We start from the raw sequence: 23,558 nt of genomic DNA on the forward strand, positions 1-23,558 counted from the left end.
ATGGCTCTGTTGGTAAGGAATGATATTCAGTCCCTTGCGAGGGGGGACATAGAATCAGGGGATGTAGAGTCAGTATGGATAGGACTGAGAAATTCTAAGGGTAGAAAGACCCTAATGGGAGTTATCTACAGGCCCCCAAACAGCATTCTGGATGTAGGGTGTAAGTTGAATGAAGAGTTTAAATTGGCATGTTGCAAAAGTAATGATACAGTTGTCATGGGGGATTTCAACATGCAGGTAGACTGGGAGAATCAGAATAGTACTGGACCCCAAGAAAGGGAGTTTGTGGAGTGCCTCTGAGATGGATTCTTGGAACAGCTTGTACTGGAGCCTACCAGGGAGAAGGCAATTCTAGATTTAGTGTTGTGCAATGAACCGGATTTGATCAGGGACCTCGAGGTAAAGGAACCATTAGGAGGTAGTGACCATAATATGATATGTTTTAACCTGAGAAGAAGGGAAAATCGGATGTGTCAGTATTACAGTTGAACAAAGGGAACTATGGAGCTATGAGGGAGGAGCTGGCCAAAGTTCAATGGAACAATACCCTAGCAGGGAAGACAGTGGTACAACAATGGCAGATATTTCTGGGAATAATGCAGAAGATGCAGGATCGGTTCATTCCAAAGAGGAAGAAAGATCCTAAGGGGAGTAAGGGGCGGCCATGGCTGATGAGGGAAGTAAAGGGCAGTATAAAAATAAAAGAGAAGTATAACATAGCAAAGATGAGCGGGAAACTGGAGGACTGGGAAGCTTTTAAAGAGCAACAGAAGATAATAAAAAAGGCAATACGCCAAGAAAAAAATGAGGTATGAAGGTAAACTAGCCAAGAATATAAAGGAGGATAGTAAAAGCTCCTTTAGGTATGTGAATAACAAAAAAAAATAGTTAAGACCAAAACTGGGCCATTGAAGACAGAAACGGGTGAATTTATTATGGGGAACAAGGAAATGGCAGACGAGTTGAACAAGTACTTTGGATCTGTTTTCACTAGGGAAGACACAAACAATCTCCCAGATGTAATAGTGGCCAAAGGAACTAGGGTAAAGGATGATCTGAAGGAAACTTATATTAGGCAAGAAACGGTGTTGGAAAGACTGTTCATATAAGAACATACATAAAAGATTCTAAAGGGATTGGACACACTGGAGGCAGGAAGCATGTTCCCGCTGATGGGTGAGTCCAGAACTAGAGCACACAGTTTAAGAATAAAGGGTAGGCCACTTAGAACAGGGATGTGGAAAAACTTTTTCACCCAGAGAGTGGTGGATATGTGGAATGCTCTGCCCCAGAAGGCAGTGGAGGCCAAGTCTCTGGATGTATTCAAGAGAGAGTTAGATAGAGCTCTTATAGATAGCGAGGTCAAGGGATATGGGGAGAGGGCAGGAACGGGGTACTGATTGTGTATGATCAGCCATGATTACAGTTAATGGTGGTGCTGGCTAAAAGGGCCGAATGGCCTACTCCCACACCTGTCTATTATTGTCACTGGCTGCCGTGGAATTCAGGCCATTCAGTGCATTTTAGGTGGGCGTTAACAGGTTCTTGATACGTCAGAGTGTTAAAGGTTGCAAGTAGAAATCGGGAAATTTAAGTTTCAGAGGGAAAGGCAGAACTGACTTGATGAGCTTAAATGACCTTATTCTGCTCCTGTGTCGTATGGCTTTACGGCACAGGTTCCCAACTTTTTTTTTAATGCCATTGACCCTTATCATTAGCGAGAGGAAATCTACAGATACTGGAAAACAAACAGAACACACAAAATGCTGGAGGAACTCAGCAGGCCAGGCAGCATCTATGGAAAAAGTACAGCCGACATTTCAAGTCGAGACCCTTCACCAGGACACCTAACGTTAACCGAGGGATCCGTGGATCTCAGGTTGAAAGTCTCTGTCTGAAGGTAATGTGTTTTGCACCCTGGCTCAAGGAAAGCTGTTCAGTTTGACTGTATCCATGTATGGGTGAATGATAATAAACTTGAACTGCTTGTTTGTCCGTCCACTTGGGTGTGGTCTTTCATTGATTTTTTTTTGTTTTGTTTTTTTGGAATTACTGTGTATGCCAGCAAGAAAAAGCTTCTCCTTATAGATGCTGCCTGGCCTGCTGTGTTCCACCAGCATTTTGTGTGTGTTGTAAGAAAATAAATCTCCGGATTGTACTGCGTACTTTGATAATAAACTTACTTTGAGAGCCGGGAAGGCCAGTCCGGACTCCATAAGCCCACAGGCCTTTTTGCGCCAAAACGGCGTAAGAATGACAACAACCACCCCGTTGTCCACCGAAAGGAGAAAATAAAATTCCTTACTTTTCATCTCAACCTCCCGCCCAAAACGCCATGACGTCACTCCCCAGGAATCACGCGAAACGTTATGACGTTGGACAGCGTGTTCCCGCGCGAGGCTGAGTGGTTGGTTGCGCGCGCAGCTGGGCCCCGGGATAAGAGCGGATCACGGGCGGTAAGTAGGGGAGAGTCGGCGGGTCGGGCCTGGCTGGGCCGAATAAAGCCATGGGTTGCTTTGAGGGAATCTCTCTTGGGCCAGTCATTCTGTGTTTACATAATGAGTTCTTCCGGTTTATAGGTTTGCTCCGGCCGCCACGGCCCCTTGTTTGCCCCGGGTCGGCGCGAGATTTTGTTTCGGTTCTTTTCAGTGACAGGGTGGCTGCTCGGATCGTAGCGGCTCTTCTTTCTGACCCTAATCCTCGTGTTGACCTGGGTGGTTGGAGTTTTTGGTTCGGCTTTATAGGTTGGAGCTTGGCCAAACCCGAGCCATCCGGCCTGATCCCGCACCGGACGGCTATTTCTCTTGTCTGCAGCCGGTGTGTTTTTGCGCTCTCTAGCTCTCCGAAGTCCTCTCCCTCTCTCCCTTCTTCAGCTTCCTGACCTTTCTCGTTCCCCCTCACTGGGCACCTTGTCCTGAGGCGGCTGGAGATGGAGTACTGTTTCCCTTCACTAAAGCTTTTCGTCTCCACCCTTTGACCAAGTTTTTATTCCTCATGGCCTCGCTTCACCGAGTCAAAACCAATTACTTGAAAGCTAAAGAAATATAGATCAGCTGAAAATATCTGGTGGGCCGGACAACGCATGTGGAGAAACGACCCAACATTGTCTACAGTGACCTTTCAGAATGGAAAAGTTTAAGATTTATAAGTCATTGAAACTGATGATTGTGCGTTTAGTATAATCGCGTTGCTTCTGTGTATGTTCCGCTTGGAGTTGAGAAGGCAGAGATGAGATTTGATTGAGGTGTTTAAGATCGTAATAGTTTGATCAGATTGAGTAAAAGCTGCGATTCTTTGGTTCAAATGCGAGGAAACAAATCCCAAGAGGAAGGTAAAGAATTTTAACTAATTGCGAAGAGCTGTTATTTATTACTGGAGCTTGGTTAGGACGTGGAACTTGTTGCATGTGAAAATGGTGGAAGTAGAGTCGATAGGGGTATTAAAAGGAAGTTGAAGAGTTGAAAAATGTCGTAGAAAAGCTAGGGGACATGTCACAAAAAATTGGAACAGACTAATTGATTCAATGGACCATCTCGTGTTCTATTAATCATTCTGTTTTCTGGGGTCCAGGTTCATACTTTAAACAACTTGTTAATCTTTTTTTTAAAAAAAAATTCCGTAATATCTATTAAAACAATTTTGTTAAATTATTTGAACTGTTTTCAACCTGGCTTCTTTCTGAATTCATTCTCTTTCCAATGATGTTAGAGATATTGCCCACCTCTAACATTGCTGACATGATTCATGGTCCTTTAGTTTCAACATATCTGACATGTTCTAATTTCACCAAATGGCACATAATCTTTGCCACTATTCCAGCAATTGGATGAGAAATTCACCCTCCTTCAATTTGTTGCTTTTTTAACCAATTAAGTTTTAATTGTCTACTCTTTTTTGCTTGGGCCCCTGATTTTATTAACAATACTGAAATATCTGTAATATCCATTGCAACACACACAAAAGGTTAGAGGAACTCGGCAAGCCAGGTAGCATCTATGGAAAAGAGTAAACCTTCGTTTCGGGCTGAGACGCTTCATCCATTCTGAAGCATCTCTGCCCAAAACATCAACTGTTCACTTTTTTCCATAGCTGCTGAGTTCCTCCAGCATTTTATGTGTTATTTGGATTTCCAGCTTCTGCAGATTTTCTCATTAGCCATATCCATTGCATTTGTTTTAATTGCGTAATTGTTATTCATAGACTCAAAACACTTAACCAGTTATTTATGCTGGTTCTTCAAGCACTTGCCTCTGTCATGCATGGGAGAATAATCCTCAATTTCTTTTGGTAACTATATACTTGCCACCCTCTGCTTTTCCCGTTTTAATATAATCTCTCTCATAGCTGGTGCCTCAAACTAACAATGTTCCAAATGGAGCCTCACTTAATGTCCTTTACAACTACAACATCACCTCACAACTTCTAATAAAGTCAGCATGCCAAAGCCACCTTCACTGCCATGTCTACCTGTGACTGCACTTTCGGAGAACTGTGTGCCAGAACTGCAAGCCCCTTCTGTTTTGCAACACTCCCCAGAGCCTTGCTATTCATAGTGAAAGTCTTACCTTGATATGACTTTCCAAAATGCAACATGTCTCACTTACCTCAGCTAATCTTCTTTCTTTTCTTTTTCAATCTTTTTATTAAATTTCATATATAAAAAAAAACCACATAATAATGAATAGATTACAGATTCAATAAACTTGAGATTACATTAGTAATAGGATAATAATATCCTATTAAAACATCCATCAACAAAAGGTACATAAATCAATCAAGTCTATATAAATATATATGAAAAAAAAACAAAAATAATCATCAAAAAAAGAAAAAAAAATTGAGATTATATATGAAAAAAAATATATATTGAAAAAAAAATACTAAACTATAACTAACATGGGCAATAATAGTACTTTATAAATATATGAAGGTGTCAAGAAAAGAACTCCGGAACTCCATAGCTAATCTTCATTAGCCATACCATTGTCCTACCCAACTGATCAAGTTTCTGTCATCATTCTTATTGACTATCCCATGATTTGAGTAATATGAATAAATGTCTCAAAAATCTTCAGTAATTTTCCTTATAATTCCTGGTTTGTTCATGTTGTCTCCATTCAGTGGAATAACATGCAAAGAGCAGAAGACTGGAGAATAGACAACAATCTCTGTTAAGGGGAAGGTAATCTCTGCCATCATAATGTCAATGTATCCCTGAGTATGAATGATCCTCTCCTAATCTTTCCATCGTCCATGTCCTTGGTGAATACTGATGCAAAGTATTCATTGAAGACTTGCTCACTTCCTCTGACTGCATACATAAATTTCATCATTGTCTTTGAGTAACGTTGCACTTTCCCTAATGAGTCACACTCCTGATTTTGGGGTTCAGCATAATCCTGCTTGCCTTTTTTGGCCCTCCTTTATGTGGCTCATCCCTTTTCCTGCCTGGCTATTAAATTAGCTGATTATGCTGTCACTATAGACATGAGGGTATATTTCGGCATCTAAACCCCAATGAGGTCTATCATTCCTGTAAACTCCAGGGCATATCAGTAATTTTACTGTAGGTTCTTGTGGCAGCTACTTCATCTGAAGAGACAATTTTTGAAATTTGCAAGAAAAACAAATTGGTGGAAAAATTAATTATGTTGGGTAGCTGTCTTCGACCTGGAAGTTTATTACTCTTTCCCCAATCTTGACCTCCTGATGTATCATCCTTGCAGAAACGTGCTGACCTCTAATCAGCTGATTTAAAAGTGTGAGGTTTTCCCTCAAGCAGCACCCCCATTTTCCTTTCTCCATTTCCTGCATAATTTTGTAATTAGCCTTCCTGCAATTTAGCGCTTGCATCTGCTTATCCATAACCATCCTAAAATTTACAGAATTTTACTTGCTGATTTGACTAATCTCCCATTGAAACATTAATCACATGGCCAGACTCATTCTCCATCATAAATTATTGTATCCATCTCAAGTTGGACTTTCTGCTGTTTCAAGTAATCCTCCCAGATGCATCAAACAAATTCTGGCCCATTGCAGCCCCTAGCACTAAGGGAGTCCTTGTCAATATTGCAGAAGTTAATATTGCTCTCTGCAAGAACCTTATTGTTTTTGCCTCCTTCTAGGATCAGCCTGCATGTTTGTTCTTGTTGCTCTTTCTGGCTATTGAGAGGACTATGTTATAACTATTGTAGTGGTGGCACCTTATTCCCAATTTTTATCGGTATGCTTTTGTTATATGAACTCTCGCAGATGTTTTCTCTCTGCTCGTGGTGATCTACCTGATCAGTTCATGCAATTCTCTCACTATCTTTCTCTGTCACATCTGAAAGGTTTGTACCCTGGATCACTGAGTTGTCATTCTGTCCTTAACCACATTTCTGCATTGGCATTCTGCATTATTGATCCATGTCCTAATGCAAGCTCTAAACTCATTTGTCTATACGCTTTAGACCATCATCCCTGTTGTGTCCATTGACCTGCATTTTTTCGTTTTTGTTATTAAGCTTAATTGACTTAACCTCTACCTTGTCAATCACATCACCTGTTCCTCTGGTTCCAACTCTCTCTCACTCTTGTTCAAACCTTCCTGAGTAGTATTAGCAAAGCTGCTCCCTTGGAGTGTCAGACACCCTGAGCCAATAGGCTGGTCCTGGACTGATTTCCACTTGGCATGATTAACTTATTATTATTTAATTATTTATGGCTTTATATTGCTATATTTCTTCACTATCCTTGGTTGGTGTGGCTGTAATGAAACCCAATTTCCCTCGGCATCAACAAAGTATGTCTGCCTGCTGGCACGGATTTAGAGTAAGGGGTAAGAAATATAGAGAAGATTTGATGGGAGCTATTTGGAATACACTGTAGTATAGTACAGTGTAGTAGAAGCAGAATCAGTGAGGACATTACTTATCTAGGGATGAGCACTTGAATTGCCTAGACCAGTGGTCCCCAACCACCAGTCCGCGGTGCAGTGGTTGGGGACCACTGACCTAGACAGAAGGGTGCAGGTGAGGACATGAAAATGGGGTTCGTATAGGGATATGTGCTTTCCGGTTGATATGGATTGGTGGGCTGAATGGCTGTGTTTCTATGCTCTTTGAAACTGGCATGTGGAATTGAAGGTGACGTTGCTAATAAGACCTAAAACTGGCTTGATGATAGGTAGAAAGCTTGATGTTGGTGGAAGCTTGCTTTTCTATTAGGAGTACGAACCAGTGGTGTACTACAAGGATCTTCGCTGGAGCCCTTGTTTGTAATTGTTTATTCACAACTTGGATGCCAGTGTTGAAGGTATGATTAAGTTTGCAGGTGACACCAAAACTGGTGGTGGTGTGGTTAGTGGGAAGATTGTCTAAGGTTATAGAAGGATATCGATGATATGCAAAGTGATGGCAAATGGTATTTAATCCCAATAAGTTCAAAGTGATGTACTTTGGGAAGTCAAGTAGAGAAGATGTTTATAGAAAATAAAACACATTAAGACAGGCAATTAAAATTGGCTCTGTGTAGAAGGATTCTGATCTAATGGGGTTGGATATAGGGGCAGATGTAGCAGGCCAATGAGCTTGTTTCTGTATTACAGTGTTGGATATTTGTCAAAGTAACAGCTGCCTTATTTATTTTTCAGTTGAAAATAGCTGACAATTCTGCTTGAGATTATCTAGTGGGTAAGTAGTGCTCTTATATGTTGATAGATCGGTAAGTTGTGCTAGTTTGGAATGAGTGTAAATTTCTGTCAGAACAGGAGGATTGCATATATTAGTCCTTTTTACAAAAGGGTGAAAGAGAAAATGGGGCAAAAATGTGCCATTTACAATAAATAAGAATGAGATTCTGCAGATGCTGGAAATCCAGAGTAACATGAGCAAAATGCTAGAAGAACTGGCAGCATTTATGGAGGGAAATAAGCAGTCGATGTTTTGGGCCAAGCCCCTTCATCAGGACAGTACTGATGAAGTGCCTCAGCCTGAGTTGTCAACTCTGTTCTTAACCATAGATACAGCCTAACCTGATAAGTTCCTCTGGCATTTTGTGTGCTACCCATTTACAATAATCAGTGGGGAAGCTTTAGGACTGGAGATTAACAGCCACTAGAATGTGGGTGTTTTTCTTTGTAAATATTTATTGACAATTGCAAATTAGATTTAATGATTCAAGTTTATTTATCATTTGTACATCGAAACGTAGTGAATGACCAACACACCTGAAGGTGTGCTGGGGGCATCCTGCAAGTATCACCACACATTCTAGTGTCCATAAGACCATAGCATGACCATGATGCTTGTCAGAACAACACATAACAGAACACTTATAGGTGTTGGTGAGTTATCTGAATTGCTATAGTCTCGGCTCCACAATGCTGATGGGTATTGGTTCCAAAGTTTGTACCCAGCTATGATGAGGAATGGCAATAATTCTGCAGTGACCACTTCATTAGATACAGGGAGTGGAACCTGGTATGGTCTTCTGCTACTTTCACTTCACTTCAAGGTTCAATGTATTGTGCATTCAGAAATGCTCTTCTGCACATCACTTGAGTCACTGTTGCTTTCCTGTCAGCTTGAAACATTTTCCTCTGATATCTCATTACCAAGAAGTTTTCACCCATAAAACTGCTCACTGGATTTTTTTTGTGTTTTTCTCACTGTTCTCTGTAAACTCTAGAGACAATGTGTGAAAATCCCATGAGAGTTTCTCAGATGCTCAAAACACCTAATTTGTGACCAGCAATCTTCCCATGCTCAAAGTCACATTTCTTCCACATCCTGATGTTTGGTTTGAACAACTGAATCTCTTGACTGTGTCTGCGTGCTTTTTACAGTTGTGTGCTGCCACATGATTCAGTCATAGAACACTACAGCACAGAAGCAGGAGCTTCGGCCCATCTATTCTGTGCTGAAATATTGCTTACGTAGTCTCATCAACCTCTATACCCCTTCCATCCATGTACCTATCCAAATTTCTCTTAAATATTGAAATCAAATCCAAATCCATCACTTGCTTTGGATTCACAAACTGGAGAATCTGCAGATGCTGGATATCCAAGCAACACACACAAAATGCTGAATTCCTCCAGAGTTTTATGTGTTGAATCCTTCTGGGTTGAGTTTAGTAAAAGTACACTGGTGGCAGTTGTATACAGTCCTCCAAACAGTAGCTGGAATTAAAATGGGTGGCCACTGGACACAGTATATGACCCCAACAGACTTGCAAGTGAAATGTCACTGGTGCTCCCGATGTGGCCTCCTGTATATTGGTGAGACTGGATGTAGATTGGGAGACTGTTTTGCTGGCAGCTATGCTCCGTTTGCCAGTAGAAGCAGGATCTCCTAGTGGCCACCCATTTTAATTCCACTTCCCATTCTCATTCCGATATGTTAATCCATGGCATCTTCTACTGCTGTGATGAGGCCATGCTCAGGTTAGAGGAACAAGACCTTTCTTTCATCTGGGTAGTCTCCAGCCTGCTGGCAGGAACATAAACTTCTCCCGACTTCCAGTAATGTGCCTGCTTCTCCCCCCCCCCCCCACCCCACCCCTCCTGCCCTCTCCTTCACCAGTCCCCATCCTCTTTTCCTTCTCTCACCTTATCTCCTTGCCTGCCCATTGCCTTCCTCTGGTGCTCCTCCCCCTTTTCTTTCTTCCAAGGCCCTAATTTATCAGACTCCCCCTTCTCCAGCCTTGTATCTCTCACCAATCACCTTCCGAGCTATTTACTTCATCCCTCCCTCTCAGATGGGTTTTACCTATCATCTTGTGTTTTTCTCTCCCCTCCTCCACCTTTTAAATCTACTCCTCATCTTTTCTTCAGTCCTGCTGAAGAGTCTCTGCCCGAAACATTGAATGTACTTTCTTCCATAGATACTGCCTGGTCTGCTGAGTTCCTCCAGAATTTTGTGTGTTGCTTGTATATCCAAGCTGATTTGTGAAATGCCATTGGAGTAGCCAAAGCATTTTATAGATTGCACAAACTATAGCCTTGGTGTGCCAGTAGTGGAAGGAATGAATGTTTTGGGTGTTTCATTTGTAAAAGAATGTCATCTTGTGTTTATTATGGGTTAATTTTTTGACTAATCTGTTGAGCAGTTTTTGAGTGTTAGGTAATTAATAGCACTGCAGTTCTTGGTGGTATGTTTATTAAAGTACATATATGTCACCATATACAATATGTGAATCATTTTCTTGTGGCCATAATCAATAAATCCAAGAGTCATAATAGAATCAATGAAAGACTGCACCCAACAGGATGGACAAACAACCAATGTGCAAAAAACACCAAACTGTGAAAACACAAAAGAGAAAAAATAAGTGCAATAGATATTGAGAATATGAGATGAAGTGTTCTTGAAAGTGAGTCCATTGATGGACATCAAGAACATGAGATGAAATGTTCTTGAAAGTGAGTCCATTGTTGGTGGGAATAGTTCTGTGATGGGGCAAGTGATTTGAATGAAGTTTTTCCCACTGATGGCTGAGAGGTAATTACTGATCTTGAACCAGGAAGTGTGAGTTCTGAGGCTTCTGTACCTTTTTCCTGATAGCAGTAGCAGGAAAAGAGGGTGACTTGGGTAGTGGTAGTCCCTGAGGATGGATGCTGGTTTCCTGCGACAGCACTCTTGGTAGATATACTTTGAGGAGGGGAGGGCCTTACCTGTGATACATGGTTAGGGATGAGTGAATCCCTTGATGCCAATGAAATGAAGAAGATTACACTTAAGGGAAATCAGGAGGGCAGGAATGGAATGCAGTTGATCTAGCATGCGAGTTTAATGACAATCTAGTGGATCTAGAACTATATTAAAAGTAAAAGTATGTCCATGGAGAGTGAAGGTCCTCTCAGAGAGCAGGATTGCCTTTGTTTGAGTTGTAGGAGATTGTGATTCTTATCCAGTATTTTTCCTCTGTTTACTGAGGAGGAAATCCTGGTTGCTCAAGAGACAAGGAAAAAAAAAGTAGAGATGTTTTGGGAGTCATTCATATAATAGAAACAGAAAACCTACAGCACAATACAGGCCCTTTGGCTCATGATGCTGTGCTGAATGTGTACTTATTTTTAGAAAATACTTAAGTTACCCATAGCCCTCTTTTTCTGAGCTCCATGTATCTATCCAGGGATCTCTTAAAAGACCCTATCATATCCTCCCCTGTCACCGGCAGCCCATTCCACACACTCACCACCCTCTGTGCAAAAATACTTGCCCATTGACATCTCCTTTGTACCTACTTTCAAGCACCTTAAAGCTATGCCCTCTCATGGTAGCCATTTCAGCCCTGGGGAAAAAGCCTCTGACTATCCATATGATCAATGCCTCTCATCTTTTATAACTATCAGGTTACCTCTTATCCTTCGTTCCAAGGAGAAAAGGCCAAGTTCACTCAACCTACTCTCATAAGGCACACTCTCCAATCCAGGCAACATCCTTGTAAATCTTCACTGCATCCTCTCTATAGACCTACCAAAATGAACCACCTCACATTTATCTGGGTTGAACTTCATCTGCCACTTCTGAGCCCAGTTGTGCATCCTATTGACGTCCCGCTGTAACCTTTGACAGCTTTGCACACTATCCACAACGCCTACAACCTTTGTCATCAGCACTTCTTTATCCAGGTCATTTCTAAAAACCACGAAGAGAAGGGTTCCCAGAACGGATTCCTGAGGTATACCACTAGCCACCGATCTCCATGCAGAATATTAACTGTCTACAACCACTCTTTGCCTTCCTGAGCAAGTCAATTCTGGATCCACAAAGCAAGGTCCCCTTGGATCCCATGCTAAGGAGCAGGTGGTGGACCTGAGGAGGGCTAAGGCACCGGTGACCCCTATTTCCATCCAAGGGGTCACTGTGGACATGGTAGAGGATTACAAATACTTGGGGATACGAATTGACAATAAACTGGACTAGTCAAAGAACACTGAGGCTGTCTACAAGAAGGGTCAGAACCGTCTCTACTTCCTGAGGAGACTGAGGTCCTTTAACATCTGCCGGACGATGCTGAGGATGTTCTATGAGTCTGTGGTGGCCAGTGCTATCATGTTTGCTGTTGTGTGTTGCAGCAGCAGGCTGAGGGTAGCTGACACCAACAGAATCAACAAACTCATTCGTAAGGCCAGTAATGTTGTGGGGGTGGAATTGGACTCTCTGATGGTGGTGTCTGAGAAGAGGACGCTGTCCAAGTTGCATGCCATCTTGGACAATGTCTCCCATCCACTCCATAATGTACTGGTTAGACACAGGAGTACATTCAGCCAGAGACTCATTCCACTGAGATGCAACACTAAGTGTCATTCCTGCCTGTGGCCATCAAACTTTACAACTCCTCCCTCGGAGTGTCAGACACCCTGAGCCAATGGGCTGGTCCTGGAATTATTTCCACCTGAAATAATTTACTTATTTGTGGTTTTATATTGCTATATTTCTACACCATTCTTGGTTGGTGCAACTGTAACGAAACCCAATTTCCCTCAGGATCAATAAAGTATGTGTCTGTCTGTTCTTACTTTCTCAATAAGTCTTGCATGGGGTACCTTATCAAAAACCTTGCTGAAATCTATATACGCTACATCTACTGCTGTTCCTTTATCAATGTGTTTAGTCACTTCCTCAAAGTTCAATCAGGCTCATAAGGAATGACCTGCCTTTGACAAAGCCATGCTGACTACAGTCGGCCCTCCTTATCCGGGAGTTCTGCATGTGCGAATTCAACCAACCACGAATCGAGAAAACCCAGAAGTGCTCTTCCAGCACTTGTTGTTTGAGCATGTACAGACGTTTTTTTTCTTGTCATTATTCCCCAAACAATGTAGTATAACAACTAGTTTACATAGTATTTTACACTGTATTAGGTATTCTAAGTAATCTAGAGATTTAAAGTATGTGGGAGGATGTGCATGGGTTACTGTGGATTGAGATTAAAAAAAAATCAGGAGTTCTCTTACTGTGTAAGTCAGAACAGGTACATCTGGTATTATTTAGCGTCAGTTAGTAAAACATTTGTCAGTATATAGTATATATTTTACCTTTCTATGCATATAAAACACTTATGAACATATGTTTCAGCGCCGGGCTCGGGAAGATCCAGTGACAGACCACTTCAGAGCACGCTCTCCTTCCATGCCTGGTTGATGTGATCGTGATTATTTTTGTGAACAGAAACACATTCAGAGCTCGGCTGCCGGGTCCTAATGTCCACGGCACTGAGAGAGGTTAAATAAGGTCTGGGGTTCTGCTGGGTCCTAAGGTCCACCGCATTGAGACAGGTTGAATAAGGGACTTGAGCGTCTGCTTTTTTTGGTATCTGCGAGGGGTCCCAGAACAAACCCCTTGTGGATAAGGAGGGACAACTGTATTCCTAATCATATTATGCCTCTCCAAATGTTCATAAATCCTGTCTCTCAGGATCTTCTCCATCAACTTAGCAACCAGTGAAGTAAGACTCACTGGTCTATAAATTTCCTGGGCTATCTATATGCTCAAGCTTTTCAGTCCGTTGTAAGTCATTCCTGTAATCTCCAAAGCCCTTTTCTGTAGTGAATACTGAAGCAAAGTACTCATTAAGTACCTCTGCTATCATCTCCGGTTCCATACACACTTTTACACTGTCACACTTGATTTGGTCCTGTTTTCTCAAGTCTTATCCTCTTGCTCTTCACATACTTGTAGCATGCCTGGGGTTTTCCTTAATTCTGCTCGTCAAGGCCTTCTCATGGCTCAGTTTAGCTCTCCTAATTTAATTCTTGAGCTCCTTCCTGCTAGCCTTATAATTTTCTAGATCTCTATCATTACCTAGTATTTTGAACCTTTTGTAAGCTTTTCTTTTCCTCTTGACTAGATTTTCAACATTGTTTGTACACCATGGTTCCTTTCCCTGTCTCATTGGAACGTACCTATGCAGAACATCACGCAAATATCCCCATAACGTTTGCCACATTTCTGCCATACATTTCCCCGAGAACATCCGTTCCCAATTTATAGATCCAAGTTCCTGCCTGATAACTTTATATTTCCCCTTACTTGAATTAAACACTTTCCTAACTTGTCTGTTCTTATCCCTCTCCAATGCTATGGCAAAGGAGAAAGAATTATGATCACTATCTCCAAAATGTTCTCCCATTGAGAGACCTGACACTTGACCAGGTTCATTTCCCAATACCAGATCAAGCACAACCCCTCCTGTAGGCTTATCTACATATTGTGTCAGGAAACCTTACTGAACACACCTAACAAACTCTACCTCATTTAAACCCTGGAGATGCCAATCAATATTTGGGAAATTAAAATTTCCCACCACAACAACCCTGTTACTATTGGGTGGTCTATATTAAAAAAAACCCAGTAGAATTATTGACCCGCTTCCTGTTCCTAACTTACACCCAGAAAGACTTGGTAGACAATCCCTCCATGAATTCCTCTTTTCCTGTAGCTGTGACACTCTCTCTGATCAACATTTAACCACAGAGGAAATACTTCTATAGCCTTATTTGCAGTAAGGTGAATAAATTGAGCAAGTGCATCCTCAGATGTTTTGGGAGTCCAGAGAGGAAATTGTGGAGATGTTTGGAGATACTTGTTTCATCAGTTGCTGGTGAAGTTCCTGAAGACAGGAAGACGCTAAAGTCATTCCACTTTTTAAAGAAGGGTAGAAAAAGACAATCTAGGGAACCTATAGCCAGTCAGCCTGACATCAATGGTGAGCAAGTTACTGGAGAGAATTCTGAGGGACAGGATCTACCAACTTTTGGATACAATAATTGTAATTGGAAGGAGTCAGAATAGCTTTGATGAATCTTTTAAACTTTTGGTTACTTTTAAAGTAACCAAAAGAAGGTACGACTGAAGGAGTTAATAATTTGAGCCTTCCAGATGCTGCTGCATTGCAAGCTGTCTGGTAGGTTAGGTCCCATTGATTCTAGGGTGGGCTAGTTATTTGGTCTCAATTGGCTCGGATTTTGGAAGCAGGTTGAAGGTTGCTTCTCAGTATGGAGGTGGTGACTAGTGCAGTAGTTGGTCCTTGTTATTGTTTATGCGATTGATGTGAATGAACAAGGCTTGGTCAGTAAGTTTGTGTGTCACAGAGGTGGTGTTGATAGTGAAGAAAGTTTTGCAGATTACTGGGTATCTTGATTAGATAGGAAATGTAAAGTGGATGGTAAATAGATTTCAATACAGTTATCCAGTATAGGACTTGTGAACACAAGAGATTCTGCAAATGTTGCTAATCCAGAACAATGCACACAAAATACTGGAGGAACTCAGCAGGTGTTGCAGTATCTTTGGAAATGAATAAATGGTTAATTTTTCAAGCCAAGATTCTTCAGGACTCACAAGGAAGGGGAAAGACACCATAATAAAATGGTGGAGTGATGGGAAGGACAACGAACTAGAAGGTGAAAGCTGAAGCAAGGTGGGTGGGAATGGAAAAGGTTGGAGAAGAAGGAATCTGATAGAGGAGAGTGGATCATGGAAGAGGGAGGGGCACCAAGGGGTAGGTGATAGGCAGGTGAGGAGAAGGGGTATGAGGCCAGATTAGGAATAGAAGAGGGAGGGGAAAAAATAACAGGAGAAATCTACGCTCATTTCATTAGGTTGGACGTTACCTAGACAGAATATGAAGTGTTATTCTTTCACTCTGAGAGCAGCTTCAATGCGTCAAAAGGGGAATGGAGAAAGGTTGGCCAAAGGGAAATTCTGCTTTTGACAATGGAGTGAAGGTGCTTGACAAAGTGGTCCCCCAATTCATGTGTGGTCTTATCAATGTAGAGGAGGCTGCATAGCAAGCACCATTACAATAAATGACCCCAATGAATTGGGGTGAAGTGCTGCCTCACCTGGAAAGACTGTTAGCAGCCCTGAATGGGGGTAAGGGAGGTGAATGGACAGGTGTAGCATTTCTGTCGCTTTCATGGAGGGACAAATAGATAAAGGAATTCCTGCGGAAAGCAGAGTGTGAGGAAGGTAAAGATGAGGTAGGATCCTGTTGATGACAATTTGTGGAGAATGTTGTGTTGGATGCAGAGGCTTGTAGGGTGGTAGGTTAGGACAAAAGGAACTCTATCATAGCTGATTCCGGCTTCCACTCAACCCCCGACACCTGCATTCTCGCCATAACCTTTGATGCTCTGACCAATTAGGAAATAACTTATTGTCGCTTTAAGTTTACCTTGGCATCCACCGCTGCCTGTGGCAGAGAATTCCATAGATTCACTACTCTTTGACTAAAAAGTGCCTCTTTTATTCTAAAGGATTACCCCTCAATTTTGAGGCTTTGGCCCACCTGAAGAAACATCCTCTCCACATCCACCTTATGTAGTCCTTTGATCATTTGGTTGGTTTCAATGAAATCCCCGTGCATTCTTCTAAATTCCAGTGAGTACAGGCCCAAAGCTGCCAAATGCTTCTTGTATGTTAACCCATTCATTCCCAGTATCATCCTCATGAACCCTCTCTGGACTCTCTCCAATGACAACACATTAGAGAACCCTACCTGAAGGAACTAACAGCAGCCATGCCTCTAGTAATGAGTCTGGCCCATTGGCTGAGAAGGGTAGGGAGCTGAAGAGGATGGTCGCAGTAATAGGGGACTCCATAATTAGAAGGTCAGATAGGTGATGCTGTAGACACAAAAAAAAACAACAGATGATAGTTTGCCTCCTAGGAGCCAGCGTCCACAATATTTCTGAATGCATCAACGATATCCTGAAAAGGGAGGGTGAGCAGCCAGAAATATGGTACATATTGGTATCAATGACATGGACAGAAAAAGGGAGGAGGTCCTGAAAACAATTCGGAGTTGGGAAGAAGCTAAAAAGCAGGCCCTCAAGGGTGGTAATCTCGGGATTGCTGCCTGTGCCATGCAACAGTGAGGATAGGATTAGAATGAGGTGATGGATAAATGCATGGCTGAAGAATTGAAGCAGGGCGGAGATTCAGATTTCTAGATAAGTTAAGAGGAAGGTTATGAAAGTACTCAATAAAAGGTCCCCAGACCTTATGGAACTTTATATCAGAATTAAGAACTGAATAATGAATTTTTTCAAGGTCTAAGCAGGACATAATATCATTAAGCCATTGAGTATGCGTGGTGAGGGCAACATCTCTCTATCTAAGGAAGATTAAACGTCTAGCCAGGAGAGAAGCAAAAGATAATATTCGACACTTAGTCGAACTCAAACGTAAATCTGTCTCACCCTAAAAACCAAACAAAGCAATTAAAGGGTTAGGTTCTAAGTGGTGGTTCAGAATATAAGATAAAGTTATGAAGACATCTTTCCAAAATTTCTCCAAGCTAGGACAGAACCAGTACATATGAATAAGAGAGGCCTCACCCCTTTTGCATTTATCACAAAGAGGACTAATATTAGGGTAAAATCGAGATAGTTTAGATTTAGACATATGGGCTCAATGAACAATCTTAAACTGTAAAAGGCAATGGCGAGCACAAAGAGAGGTTGAATTAATCGATTTGAGAATCGAGTCCCAAGTCTCATCAGATAAAGAGATATTTAAATCATGTTCCCAAGCTATTCTAATTTTATCCACAGGGGCACGCCGTAAGAATGCTAATTTATCACGAATAAATGATATTAAACCTTTACCCAATGGATTAATAGAAAGAAATAAATCCATAACATTTTTCTCAGGCATTTCAGGGAAGTTAGGAATTAAAGGATTAATAGTCTAATTTGGAGATATCTAAAAAAATGAGCATTAGGCAGATTGAACTTAGCAGAGAGCTGTTGAAAAGATGCGAAGTGATTATCAATAAAAAGATCTTCAAAATGTCTAATGCCCTTCCTATACCAATCATGGAATGTTGAATCATACATAGTAGGTAAAAAAAAAAGGTGATTATGTAAGATAGGACTAGAAAAGGAAAAACCATAGAAACCATAAAATTTCCTAAATTGAGCCCATATTCGCAAAGTGTGTCTAACAAGAGGATTAACAATTAATCTGGACAAACTACTAGGGAGTACAGAGCCAAGAAGTGCAGAAATAGATAAATCTTTAGTGGAACTCAACTCCATTGCCACCCAATTAGGGCACTCGGGTTGGCCATGGAAAAAAGACCAAAAGGTAGCACAACGTATATTGGCTGCCCAATAATATAAACGAAAGTTAGGTAAAGCCATGCCACCCTCTTTTTTAGATTTTTGGAGATAAATTGTATTAATTCTAGAACGCTTATTCTTCCACAGATAAGACAAAATAATAGAGTCTAAGGAATAAAAAAAAAATTTAGGAATAAAAATTGGGATTGATTGAAATAAATATTAAAATTTAGGGAGAACATACATTTTAACAACATTAATACGACCTACCAAAGACATAGGTAGAGGTGACCATTGTAACAGACTCTGTTTTGTAGTATATACAAGATTGGCAAAATTTTCACGAAAAAGTTCTTTAAACTTCCTTGTGACTGTAATCCCAAGATAAGTAAATTGATTATGAACTACTTTAAAAGGGAGGTCACGAAATGTTAATTCTTGTGCTGCTTTATTAATTGGGAAAAGTTCACTCTTATGTAAATTAAGTTTATAGCCAGAAAACTGGCTAAACTGATCAAGAAGTGAAAACATTGGAGGTAAGGATGTAGACGGATTTGAAAGAAAAAGTAATAAGTCATCAGCATAAAGAGAGACTTTATGCTCAACACCCCCCTCCAAATCCTGGTCAATTCAGGACGGCTTTGAAATGCTATCGCCAAAGGTTCTATAGCTAAATCAAAGAGAAAGGGACTTAAAGGGCATCCCTGACGGGTGCCACGTTTGAGGTTAAATAACTGGGATTTCTGAAAGTTAGTCAAAACAGAGGCAGTAGGACACAGATACAGCAATTTGATCCAAGAGATAAAGCTTTGACCGAAGTCAAATTTTTCTAAAACTGCAAAAAGGTAGTTCCACTCTAAATGATCAAATGATTTCTCCGCATTGAGGGAAATAACACATTCAGGAATCCCAGTTGAAGGTGAATATAAAATGTTAAATAAACGCCGAATATTTAAAAAAGGAAGACGGTTTTTAATAAAACCAGTTTGATCATCAGAAATAATAGAGGGAACAACAGTTTCTAATCTATAAGCCAAAAATTTGGCCAAGATTTTAACATCAACATTAAGCAAAGAAATCGGCCTATACGAGGAACACTCTGTTGGGTCTTTACCCTTTTTTAATAAAAGAAAAATAGATGCCTCATTAAAAGAGGGTGGCAATTTACCGTAATTAAACGAGTCAGATAATACTGAGAGTAACTGAGGAGAAAGAAGTGAAGAGAATGATTTATAAAATTCTACGAGGAACCCATCAGGTCCAGGAGATTTCCCTGAAGACCATGCAGAAATTGCAAAAGATATTTCTTCTGATGATATAGGCACATTAAGTTTGGCTTTAAAATCAGATGAAAGCAAAGGAATATTCAGATTATTTAAAAAATGATCAACAGAGATATTCTCATTCAGAGATTCAGAGGAATAACGTTGAGAGTAAAAATTTTTAAATACATCATTGATTTCTAAGTGATCCGATGTAAAGTCTCCATTCTCCTTCTGGATCTTTGTAATATGTTGTTTAGCTTTAGAACGCCTCAGCTGATTGACTAGAAATTTACCAGATTTGTCACTGTAGTGTTCTCGCTCAGGTGTAACGGAACACCGAACTAAACACTGAGGTAAACCGTAGTCAATGAAAGCAAGATCGCAGTAAGATTAACTGTTTACTGTTCACTCTTCCTCATTAACGTATGGTGAAAGCGGTTGATAAAACAATACAAGATTTGTACAGCATTTGTTTCCTTCTTGATATTACGTTTACATCGTAAATACTTGCAAAAGTAAAACTACAACTACTACATTACATGAAACTACTGCTTTAAATATACTTCAACACAAATTATCTGCAACTCTTTAACTAACGAAAACATAAACCTTATCAACCATCATTACTTTTAACAGGATCGGCGTTAACATTTTAATTCAACATATTGATTATCTCATGACTTACGGCTTTGCTTCCACTATGTTTCTAGTGCGTAGAAAGACAACCTTTCTTGCGCTGGACTCGCACATGTGTGGCCCCCTCCTTCCCGTTTCTCCAAACCGGGATTTTCCCACAGGACGCGGCAAAACCGGATGTGATGTCATCACATGCCGCAATATATCACAGACAACGAATTTACTTTAAACAATCCTAACTTTAACTAAAATGCTAACAAACAAATTACTAAGGCGAAAATATTATAAACTAAATAACTGCCATAAAGGCAACACAGTCACCATGAATATAAAAGCGACTCTTACTTTCAAGAAGTTGGCGTTCAACAGGTTGAGTAGACAGAAGATTAAATTTAGTTTGAAGTTCTACACGCTTCTTGTATAATTCAGGGTTCTTAGTTTGAGCATACAGTTGATCTAATTCTTTAATCTGATTAATGAGGTCTAATCGATCTGTACAGGACTTTCTATTAAGATTTGCTGTATAGGAGATTATTTGACCCCTCAAATATGTTTTCATGGCATCCCAGACAATCTGGGAATGACATTTCAGATGACGTATTGGTGTTAAAATAAAAGGTTATCTGATCCTTAATAAATTTTAGAAAATCATCATCCGATAATAAAATCGAGTCAAGACGCCAGTGTTTATTCCTCTGAGGGAGACAAGGAAAATTTAAAGACAAAGTAATTGGGGCATGGTCAGAAATCAGTATACTCTGATAATCACAATAGACAAATGGAATAAGTTGATTATCAAGTAAAAAGTAGTCAATTCTAGTAAAGGTATGGTGAACATGTGAAAAAAAAGAATAATCTCAGTAGGATGAAGGAAACGCCATATATCAGAGATACCATAATTAGAAAAGAGTGAATTGCTAAGGCAGATTTAGTAGGTAATCTAGTAACAGAGGACGATCGATCCAAATTAGGATCTAACCAACAATTAAAATTGCCACCCAGTATAAGAGTATGAGTTTAAATCTGGTAGTGAGGAGAAAAAAAGTTCAAAAAAATTAACATCATCAAAATTGGGAGCATACAGATTTGCTAGTACAACTTTAGTATTATATAATTTACCAGAAACAATAATAAAATGGCCATTTGTATCAGATATCTTATTATGGAGTTCAAAAGGAATATTTGAATTAATAAGGATGGAGACCCCCCCCCCCCCCCAGCTTTGGCGGCAAAGGATGAATGAAAATGCTGACCCGCCCACTTTGACAAAAGCCGAGAATTATCAAAACTACGAATATGAGTTTCTTGAAGGAAAGCAATGTCAGCTTTGAGTTGTTTAATATGCGAGAAGACCTTCCTTCTTTTAACAGGATGATTCAATCCCTTTACATTCCAGCTCACAAATTTAAGTGTATTAACCATTATCAATTGTTACTGCATAGAAGGTAGCAGGCATATAAAAAAATCAAGCAGTACAGTAACAGTCTGGGAGCAAAAATGTAAACATAGATCCATAGAATCAAAACAGAGACATGTCCTGAATAACAAAGTGAAAAAAAAGAAACAGTGAGTAGTGTTGGAACTGGAGAACCCACCCCACCCTCGCAACCCAAAACTAGATGGCTACCTAAAAAAGCAGCTAGCTCTACAAAAAAAAATAACCCAAAAATGACTTCCAGTTCTGTATTGTTAACAAAAGTTCCGTATAAATAATATAGCAAATAATAACTAATTTATGCACTAGAAAACAATTACAAATAGGAACAACTTCAACAAAAGTATAAAACTTAATACAAAAAAAATCGGAAGAAAACTAAAACTAACCTACCTGCGAAAAATTATAGAAGATTAAAAGAAAAAAAAGGGAGGGGGAAAAGGGGGAAATTATAAATTTAAAGAGAGTACATATCAACCGTTTACAGAAAAAAAAGCAAAACTTGTAAATCAACCAACAGGGAGGCCTTCAATAAAAACTCCAAACCTCCAAAACAAGTTAAAAGCAATTGTAGTTCTCTATAGATAAAGTTATACAAAAATAAAATAGATTACACAAGTAAAATCTGAAAGTCCGCAGGGAAACATTAAACTTAAATCATCTATTTAGAAAAAATGCACCAAGTCCAGGGAGAGATTGACTACTGCCATTAGAGTTTCAATAGTTAATGTCTGAATTATTCAAGTAAAGTCTGAGTTCAGAAAAAATAGCTTTACTTTGAGAAGTACTTATCTTTCTTTCTTTTTCAATCTTTTTATTGAGTTTCATATAAATATAAAAAAAACATAACAAAATAATGAATAGGTTATGAATACAATAGACTTAAGATTACATTAATAATAGGATAATAATATCCTATTAAACATCAACAACAAAAAAGTACATTAATCAATCAAGTCTATATAATTATATATGGAAAAAAAACAAAACTAATCATCAAAAGAAGAAAAAAAAATTAAAAATGTGTGAAAGAAAATATATATATGAAACAAGCACTAAACTAAAACTAACATGGGCAATAATAACAGTTTATAAGTATATGATAGTGTCAAAGAACTCCGGAACTCCATACCTGAACAAGAATAAACAAAGAGAAGGTCTGGGAAAGGCCAAATTAATTCACATGAAAATGTCGGATGAACGGTCCCCAAGTTTCTTCAAATTTAATTGACGAGTCAAAAATTGTGCTCCTAATTTTTTCCAAACTCAGATAAGAAATAGTTTGAAAAAGCCACTGAGACGTGGTAGGAGGGTTTACTTCTTTCCAATTTTGTAATATAGACCTTCTGGCCATTAATGTTACAAAAGCAATCATTCGTCTGATTGAAGGAGAAAACTGATTACCATCCTCATTTGGTATACCAAAGATTGCAGTAATAAAGTTAGGTTGTAGATCAATGTTCCAAATTGAGGAAATGGTAACGAATATGTCCTTCCAATAATTATGTAAAGTAGGACATGACCAAAACATATGGGTCAGTGAAGCCACTTCTGAATGACATCTATCACATTGAGGGTTAATATGAGAATAAAATCGAGCAAGTTTATCTTTAGACATATAAGCTCTATGTACAATTTTAAATTGTATTAAAGCATGTTTAGCACATATAGAAGAAGAATTAACCATTTGTAAAATTTTTTCCCATTTATCTGTTGGTATATTGTAGCGAAGTTCTTTTTCCCATTGTTGTTTAATTCTATCAGACATTTCTGGTTGTATCTTCATAATCATGTTGTAAATAAAAGCAACTAATCCCTTCTGACAAGGATTTAAGGTAAAAATCAAATCTGAGAAATCCGTTGAAGTTGAGTTGGGAAAAGATGGTAAAACTTTATGTAAAAAATTTCTAATTTGTAAATATCTGAAGAAATTAGATTTAGGTAATTTAAATTTATTGGAAAGTTGGTCAAAAGACATCAAAGTACCTTCAAAAAAAAGGTCACGAAAACATTTTATACCTTTCCTTTTCCAAATGCTAAAGGCTTGATCTGTCAAGGAAGGTTTAAAGAAAAAAATAAATAAAATAGGGCTATCAAGCACAAAGTTTTTCAAAGTAAAGAATTTCCGAAATTGAAACCAAATTCGTAATGTGTGTTTAAT

General features: G+C 39.5%; 1 protein-coding gene across 7 annotated transcripts in view; it reads left to right on the plus strand.

Moving 5' to 3' along the window:
• The first annotated feature begins 2,367 nt into the window (after positions 1–2,367).
• The window catches only part of phf6 (PHD finger protein 6), a 119,203-nt gene continuing 98,012 nt past the window's right edge, over positions 2,368–23,558 (plus strand). For 3 of the 7 annotated variants that reach the window (XM_059976642.1, XM_059976647.1, XM_059976648.1), the window contains exons 1-2: positions 2,465–7,299; positions 7,637–7,676. The gene's annotated coding sequence lies outside the window, so the exon portion shown is untranslated. The other 4 variants (XM_059976643.1, XM_059976645.1, XM_059976644.1 and 1 more) reach the window with 4 other exon arrangements.

Source organism: Hypanus sabinus, chromosome 8, assembly GCF_030144855.1.
Source record: "Hypanus sabinus isolate sHypSab1 chromosome 8, sHypSab1.hap1, whole genome shotgun sequence".
Lineage (NCBI taxonomy): Eukaryota > Metazoa > Chordata > Chondrichthyes > Myliobatiformes > Dasyatidae > Hypanus > Hypanus sabinus.